The sequence below is a fragment of the Condylura cristata genome, unplaced genomic scaffold, assembly GCF_000260355.1.
Source record: "Condylura cristata isolate star-nosed mole 26May11 unplaced genomic scaffold, ConCri1.0 scaffold00011, whole genome shotgun sequence".
NCBI classification, from domain to species: domain Eukaryota; kingdom Metazoa; phylum Chordata; class Mammalia; order Eulipotyphla; family Talpidae; genus Condylura; species Condylura cristata.
The window spans coordinates 21,703,012-21,711,775 of NW_004567112.1; positions in this window are offsets into that span (position 1 = coordinate 21,703,012).

The window sequence follows — 8,764 nt, forward strand, 5'->3', positions numbered from 1 at the left end:
CGCCCCTTCGCCGCTGCCAGGGCGCCGCGCTCCCGCCAGCAGGCGGGCGGCCGAGCGCCCTCGCCCAGACCTCGTCAGGGGAGACGGTTTTCGTTCTTTCGCCCCGGAAACGCCGCCCGGGGTGTAGGCGAACTTTGCCGGCGTGGGTGAGGGCCCCCCAGATCCCGCACGCTGGGAGTTGCCGCTGCCCTGGTTTGCGTTGGTGGAGAGTTGTGGAAAGCAGCCTGGAAGCAGCAGGACAGACCTGGGGAAGCGAGGTGGGGAGTGAGATGAATTTAAAAGCAACTTTTAATTAATTAATTAAAAGCAACAGCGAGCTTTTATTCCTTTCGACCCGATACAAGCCAGTGCCCACTCCCTCGTGCCTTTTGGGGTTAAGGCTGTTTGGAAACATGCTGTGTACACCCTAGGACAGTTGTCGCTGTGGGTGGTGACCGTGCTGGCATTTCCCGATTCTCTACCCCTCGACCGTTTTCCTCTCTGGAGGCTGGGTGGATTGTGTCGGGAGAGGCTTGTGCTCGAAAACTTCTTAGCCTCATCTGGAACAGTCGGTGTTGAGCCGGAGACCACCAGACCCATCACTCCTAAATAAAGCGGAAACGGGGCGGAAAACCCAGCCTAGGCGTTTGGAGAGCCAGACTTTGTCATGAGCCTGGCCAAAAGCATGCTCGATGACCTACGACAGTGCTGCCTTTAGTGTCTGGCCTAGAGGCAGCCAATAAATTTTATTTGACTGGCTGAGAATAGGGAGCAAAAAGCACTCCCTAAGCGCCTCTCCTCTCCTTGCTTCCATTCTGGGCCCATCTGCTTGCTGCTGCTGGCTCTGAAAGTGCCCCTCAGCCTTCTGGACCACCCTTTTTTCTTGGAGAGAGTGCACAGGACGCAGGGCTTGCCTATCCATCCTTTTGATTTTAAGTTTCTCCTTCCAGCAGTTGGAGTGTGGTGTGAGGTGTACAAGGAAAAGAATTGGGGGCCCCCTTGGCATTTCTGCCAGCCACACTCCTCATCACTTGCCTTCAGGTAGGCCTAGGAATGCTGCAGGAGATTCTCTGACAACCTCTTCCCCACAAAGGCAGGTGCTTCATATCGGAGGGGCTCTTTCCTCTTCCACCTGCCTTCCTTAGGGTGCCTCTGTTTATCCTTGTAGTAGACAGTTTTCCCAGCCACCAGCTGAATTCCTCAAGCACAGAAACTGCCTTCCACTCCTCTGGACCCCTGCCCCCAAGGCTGGCACGGAGCTGAACCTGGCGGTGTCTGGTAAATCTGTGCAGGCTCATTAATAAATGCTTGTCCAGGAAGGCACATTTAGACTCGCTTACCTCATAGTCCATTCATCCCTGCTCTTTGTGTCTATAATTAACCTGTCAGTCCATTCCACTTCTGAATTTATATATGACATGAAACTTTTTTAAAAAAGATATTATGGCAATATGTTAATAGGGCCACCTGTCATTTTAACAGCTTTTAGAAGTTTTTTTGGGTAAAAATTTTATTTATGCATACAAGAATTGGGGTGTAGGCCAGAGATGCAAAGGATGAGAGACACCTTCATCTAAGACAGAGTGGGGAGCAGAACAGGCAGATCTACTGAAGTACACTGCTGAGGGGAGCAGCGGGCGAGACCGAGATTTGCTGTGCCATATGTAGGTCATGTCATGGCAGGGGATTGAACTACTGCAGTGGCTGCAGCTTGATAGTGCCGAGATTTAACCCCTTACATCACCAGGGAGGCCCCACTTTAGAATTTAACGCAAGTGGCACCCTGTAGGCATGATGGGGGGGAGAGATGCATTGTATTGTAAATTCGTTCGTCTGTACCTTCATATAGTCATTCCCTCACTCATGTACTCATCATTAGCATATGTTTAATGAACATGCCAAATTCCAGAAAGTGTGCAAAACCTGGGGGTCCCAGAAATGAGAGAACATAGCTCCATTCTCAAGGTGTCATGGTCTAGTGAGGGAAGCCAATCTTGATAATGCCCTAATTAGGTTCCTTAATTGAAAAGTGAAAGTGAGACAAAGGAGGTGACCTTCTCATGTTGACTATCATGTCTTCATTATTTCCATGTGCAAAAATGTGGGTCTCCTGGAAAATAGAAGGTTGTCATACAGTGGCCCTTGGGTGGCCTTCTGAGTATCTGGTACACTGCTCGGGTTTTTGCTTCTGGAGCTGGAGCTGAGGTCGCCTCTGTCTCCGCCAGTGGCAGGAGTTAAGGTATGTGAGTGTGCTCTGCACAGTGAGTAATGGCGAGGAGGTATGAGCAGTGACAGGCACACGCCTTCTGTTGTAGGTGTGCTGTGTTTATCATCCTGAGCAGATTACAGTTTGCTAATATGGTTTTGTCTGTGTAGTCTCCACACCAAGGCAAACCATAAAATCAGCCTGGGAGAGGGCTGCCTCTTATTTAAATAACTATGTTTGCTTTCTCTTGCATGAATTTTTCTGGTATTGGCCGCAGCCTTTTGTTAAATTATTACAGCTTCTGAATGCAACTTTATGATCTTATGTACTTGAAATTGTTTCCCCATTTTTAAAATTGATTTTGTATTATGGGATAAAATGTCATCAAGTAGAAGTGAATAGCAGATGATTACAGAACAAATGATCCTATAATCACCACCAGGTCAAAAAATAGACACAAAATCCTACTCTGACTTAAGGGTAATCGCCTGCTTGTTTGTTTTTTCTTAGGTTTACTACCTAAAAATACATGCTCAACACTATATCTCAATATTAACTGTTTGGGACAGAATTGTGCTGAATATCTCTGTGTGTATATGTACGCATAAGGTTTTGCTCCTCAATCTTTTCTTTCATGTTACTGATAAAATTTCTTTTTTAAAGATTTATGTATGCATACAGAACTGGGGTGCAGGCCAGAGGTACTGGGGTGCAGGCCAGAGGTGCAGGGGTGGTGAGAGGATTCACCAGAGACAGAGTGGGGAGCAGAACAGGCAGATGTACTGAAACACACTGCTGAGGGGAGCAGCCGGCGAGACAGGAGAGATTTGCTGCGCCATATGTGGGTCACCTCTCTGGCAGGGGATTAAACTCCTGCTGCACCACCAGGGAGGGCCCTACTGATAACATTTTAATCCAGATTTTCAACTTGAAATGGACATAAACTGACTTTCTTCCTTTTTCCATATTTTCAGTTGAGGCCCCTACCTTGAACACAGATAAGTCCTGAGACTTTTTTTTGTCAGTTCCTGCTCCAAATCTACAGTTGTCTACCTTGAGTACCCCCATGTCAGTTTCTTACATACATTTTTTAGTTACTTTCCAGGGAAACCCTCAGGGAATAGAAACACAGGCCAAAATTGCTGCCCAGTTTGTGTTGACTGTTTTTCTCTCCAGCAACTGACCAAAGACAGGAAGGGGTGGGACCAGAGATAAGGGGATGCTCTTGGGAGGCGGAGCTGCTTTTTGCCTGGTGACTCTCCCCTCCCTCACCCCCCCCCCATAATGATGAGGAGGTGTGGGCAGTGGCCACCACCACACTTTCTGTGGTAGCTGTACTGTGTTTTTCATCCTCAACAGTTTGCTGATGTGGTAGACTTGGTGAATATTTGTGTCCTGTGCCCTTGTGTCCTAATGGAAGCTTAGTAATGGACACTCCGTACCAGAGGATTTTTTTCTGAGTTTGAGAGTGTTATTTCCAGACTCATCATATCCTAAAGTTCAAAAGAGCAGGACTTGTGAGTCAGGTTAAAAAAGCAGAAGTCCGACCCTCCCTGGTGGCGCAGCGGGTTAAAGCACTGCACTAAGAAGCTTAAACCACTTCCGCATGAGTTCGATCCCCGCCTGCCCCGGAGGTGACCACATGGCGTGGCAGACCTCTCCTGACCCGCCCGCTGCCCCCCTCAGCAGTGTGCTTCGTCGACCTCCCTGTTCTGCTCCCCACTCTGTTCCTGGTGAATCCTCTCACGCTCCGCATCTCTGGCCTGTACCCCAGTTCTGCATGAATAAATAAATAAATCTTTAAAAAAAAAAAAGCAGAAGCCCATCAAGTCTCTTTATGTACTAATGACCCTTGCTCTGCCCCTGCTCTGTGAAATCGTGCACCTGGGAAGTACTTAGCTGCTCCAGCCCATCACTGCTGTTACAGGGAGAGAAGGCAGAATGAATCAAAGGGATTCAGCAGTGAGGGCTAGAGACTGCTGGCAGAATGACCCCAGGCTCCTGGATGCCAGCCTTGATGGTTGGTCTTTGAAGAGGATAGCAGAGAGAAGGACTTCCAGGCCTGGCAGATGGCTAAGTGGAGACTGTCACCTAAGCCTTGAGCTCACGCACTCTGCGGCTGATCAGGAATGGTAGACACCTGTGGAATTGCTAGGACTAGGTTGGGACTGGCTTTCTGTTGCTGGTGCTCCATGACAGGAAAACTGATATCCTTTTTTTTTTTTAAGATTTATTTATGCATACAAGAACTGGGGTACAGGCTAGAGATGCTGGGGGTGAGAGAATTCACCAAAGACAGAGTGGGGAGTAGAACAGGCAGATGGACTGAAATACACTGCTGAGGAGAGCAATGGGCGAGACAGGTCTGCTGTGCCATGTGGGTCTGCTCCCTGGCCGGGGATTGAACTCCTAATGCAGTGACTGCAGATAGCTTCATAGTGCTGTGCTTTGACCCACTGCACCACCTGGGAGTGCTGAAAGCTGGTATTCTTTACCTATTATGGAGGGGAAACTTAGGTGTCCAAATTTTTTTTGTAAATTCAAAACAAATTTATATAATTTTCACTGAAATACTTCAGGAAAGTGGTTAAAAATGAACACAAGTGGCTATATGTAAATTTTTTTTAAAGATTTAGTTATTCTTGCATACAGAACTGGGATATAGATGAGATGTGCAAGGCAGTAAGAGCATTCCAGAGACAGTGTGGAACAGAACAGGATGACTCACAAAGTACACTGCTGAGGGGAGCAGTGGGCAAGTCAGGAGAAGTCTGCTGCACCATGTGGATCTCCTCCGGGGCAGGCGGGGATTGAACTCATGCTGAAGTGGCTTTAGCTTCTTAGTGCTGTGTTTTAACCCGCTGTGCCACCAGGGAGGGCCCTGCTTTCTTCTTTTTAAAAAAGATTTACTAATTTATGCATATAGAGCTGGGGTACGGGGCCAGAGGTGCAGGGGTGGTAATGGTGAGAGGATTCACCAGAAACAGAGTGGAGAGTAGGACACGCAGATTGATGAAATACACTGCTGAGGGGAGCAGCAGGCAGGTCAGGAGAGGTCTGCGCCATGTGCATCAGCTCTGGGGCTGGGATTGAACTCGCACTGAAGCAGCTGCAGCCAGCTGGCAGTGCTGCATCCTAACCGGTTGTGCCACCACGGAGGGCCCCATGTAAATTAATTTTTAAAGAATGATTTGTTTCCAGCCTTTCTCAGAGGAAAGCCTGGGACACTGGCAGAACTACTCTATGGTGTTGTCTAAGGCTTCCATCTCAGGGTCTCAAGCTGATCTCCAGGCCTGAGCTCAGACTGGGAGACTCTGGGTAAGTCACCTGCCTTCTCAGGGGTTCAGTTCTTTGATGAAATGAAAAATAAAATAATAAGCAAATAAGAAAACTTAGTGGGTTTGTACCTTTGAATATGAGAGTCCACATTTTTTTTATTGTTAAAAACTATCCCAGTGGCCCTCCCTGGTGGCGCAGCGGGTTAAAGCACAGCACTGAGAAGCTAAAGCCGCTTCCACATGAGTTCGATTCCCGCCTGCCCCGGAGGTGACCACATGGCGTGGCAGACCTCTCCTGACCCGCCCGCTGCTCCCCTCAGCAGTGTACTTCGTCGAGCTGCCTGTTCTGCTCCCCGCTCTGTCTCTGGTGAAGCCTCTCACCCTCTGCATCTCTGCCTGTACCCCAGTTCTGTATGAATAAATAAATAAATCTTTAAAAAAAAAAAAAACTATCCCAGCTCCTCATACAGCATTAGCTATACCATCAGTCATTGGTAGATTCAATATGAGCATTCAGAGTATGATTGAGAAAACAAATTCTGGAACATTTTCACAAATTGTTATAGAAATGACTGTGTGCAAATGAATCATCTGTTAATCAGAAATGTCTCTGTTTATACTTTAAAGATTTGTGTGAGAAATAATTATTTTTAAAAAAAAGATTTATACATATGAGAATTGGGGTATAGGCAAGAATGTGGCAGGGGGAGGGAGGGTGTGAGAGAGGATTCCCCAGAGACAGAGTGGGCAGCAGAACAGGTGGATTGACTGAAATACACTACAGTGGGTAAGGCAGGAGAGGTCTGCTGTGCCATGTGGGTCAGTTCCCTAGCCTGGGGTTGTATGCTGCAGTGGCTGCGGATAGCTTCATAGTGCTGAGACTTAACCCCTTGTGCCAGCAGAGAGGCCCCTGTTTGAGAAATAGTTATCTACTCAATCTCTGTTAGTGACCATAACTTGAAATGTATGTGTGATTTTTTTTAATGTGCCAGGGGTTGTTCTAAGGGCTTCATGTATTCTCTCAGTAATCCTCACAAAATACTTGTGATACTACTAAGATACCCATTTTACAGATGAGGAAACTGAGACATGGAAATGCTAAGCATGTTGTTCATGCTGTGGAGTAGTGCGTGGTAGAGCTGGAATTTGGCTATACAGTGGCTTTAAAGCCCATAACCTTAATCTCTATGCCACACTAATGTTACTAGCAGCTCACATTTGAGCGTCTGCGTTGTGCTAGGTGTGGGCTCCGGTATGGCCTGTCCTCCCTATAGCCCACACCATAGCACACAGGGTATGTAGTGGGTAAGCTCGGAGCTGGGATTTGAAATCGGGCAGACTCCCAGGCCAGCTTTAGCTACTCTGTTCTGCCTCTTCAGAAGTCTCCGTCAGTAATGTTATTTCCTGACACACAGCTCTTGGAAATAGTAATGGAGGTGCAGGCATAATGGGAGGGGGGGTGGTCCCTCCCGGGCTCCTCATGCCAGGAGGGTTTGCCACGTGGCCTCTCTGCGTTGGCCGCAGCCTGAGTGCTGAGTGCCCCAGAGGCAGCACCTCCCCTCCCTGTTTATCCTGAAAGTCATGGCATGGCCCATCTGGGAGAACTGACAACATAGCTGTGGGAGTCTGTGCTCATGTGCACAGTGAGGAGCAGAGGAATTGAAGGATTGGCCAGAAAAACAGCCTGCCTAGGTAGCGAGGAGGAGGGTTTGGGAGCAGTTTTGTGGCAAGTGAAGATGGCCTGGTAGTGAATACCTTGCCGAGCCAATGATGGACCTGAAAGTGGCAGCCAAGCCAAGCCTAAGGGAAATGTGCCCATGCAAGTGTAGGACAAAGGGTGACTTCTGCAGGACACTTGGCCTCCTGCGTGATGGAGGGTATTATGAGTCTCGCCGTGGGGTATTATGAGTCTTCTGTGACTGAGGCCTGTGGTGTAATCCACACCGGAGTACATTGCATTCTTGGCAAATGTCATAAACATTGAAAATGATTTCTCTATTTTTTTTTTAAGATTTATTTATTTGTGCTTACAGAACTGGGGTATAGGCCAGAGGCTCATGGGGGGCGAGAGGCTTCACCAGAGACAGAGTGGGGAGCAGAACAGGCCAACTGACAGAGTACACTGCTGAGGGGAGCAGCGGGCGGGTCAGGAGAGGTCTGCCGCGCCATGTGGTCACCTCTTGGGCAGGCGGAAATCGAACTCATGCGGAAGTGGCTTTAGCTTCTTAGTGCTGTGCTTTAACCCGCTGTGCCACCAGGAAGGGCCGATTTCTCTATTTTTAAGACTTTATTAATGCACATAAGAGCTATGGTGTAGGCTGGAGATGTAGGGGTAAGAGGATTCAGCAGAGACAGAGTGGGGAGCAGAACAGGCAGATGTACTGAAATACACTGCTTAGGGGAGCAGTGGGCGAGGCAGGAGAGGTCTGCTGTGCCATGTGGGTCAGCTCCCTGGCTGGGGATTGAACTCTGGCCATAGTGGCTGGCACTGAGACTGTAACCCCAATGCCACTAGAGAGGTCCTAAAAATGATTTCTGAAGAAACACCAAGGTCTTGCCAAAGCCCAGTTTCATGACTATGGACTCATGACCTAATTTATATAGATAAAACTTCTTATCACATCAGATGGGACAATCAAACTTACGCATGACCTGTGTAAGAAAAAGATGTTAAAAATGTATATAGTGAGATTAAATTTTGGTGATTGAGTAATGATTTACATTCACTTCTTTTTAAAAAATTATAATACATACTCATGGTCTAAAGCTAAACTTATCCAGACCTTGAAATGCAGCCATCTTCCTGGTTAAACATGCAACAAAAATGTGTCCACATTAAAGCTATGGTAAGAATTTTTCAGCATTAAAAGCTATGGTAAGAATTTTTCAAAGCAGCGTTATTCTTTGTTTGTTTTGATTTTTGTGGTATTTTATTTTGTGATTATTCCATAGTGTCCTTTATGGAGACAAAACCATAGTAGCTGATGCCTGTGATATCAGCTCTTATTTTGCACAGATTCAATCCCAGAAGTGCTTTTGGGTACCTGTCATGTTTCGGGTACTATGCTTGAAACTGTTTGGTTAAAAGGGTGGGACAGAATCAACAGGTTATAATATAAGGTGCTCTCCCTTCAAGGCCTTAGAGCTGGGGTGAACTGATGCCCCAGTTTACCCTAGACCATCCTGGAATGTTGTCATTATCCTGGCAGAGTTATTAATAGTGCCCCCTGTATTTCAGAACTGTCCTAATTTGGGAAATCAACTAGATGGTCAACTATACATCTATTATTGAGACAGAGGA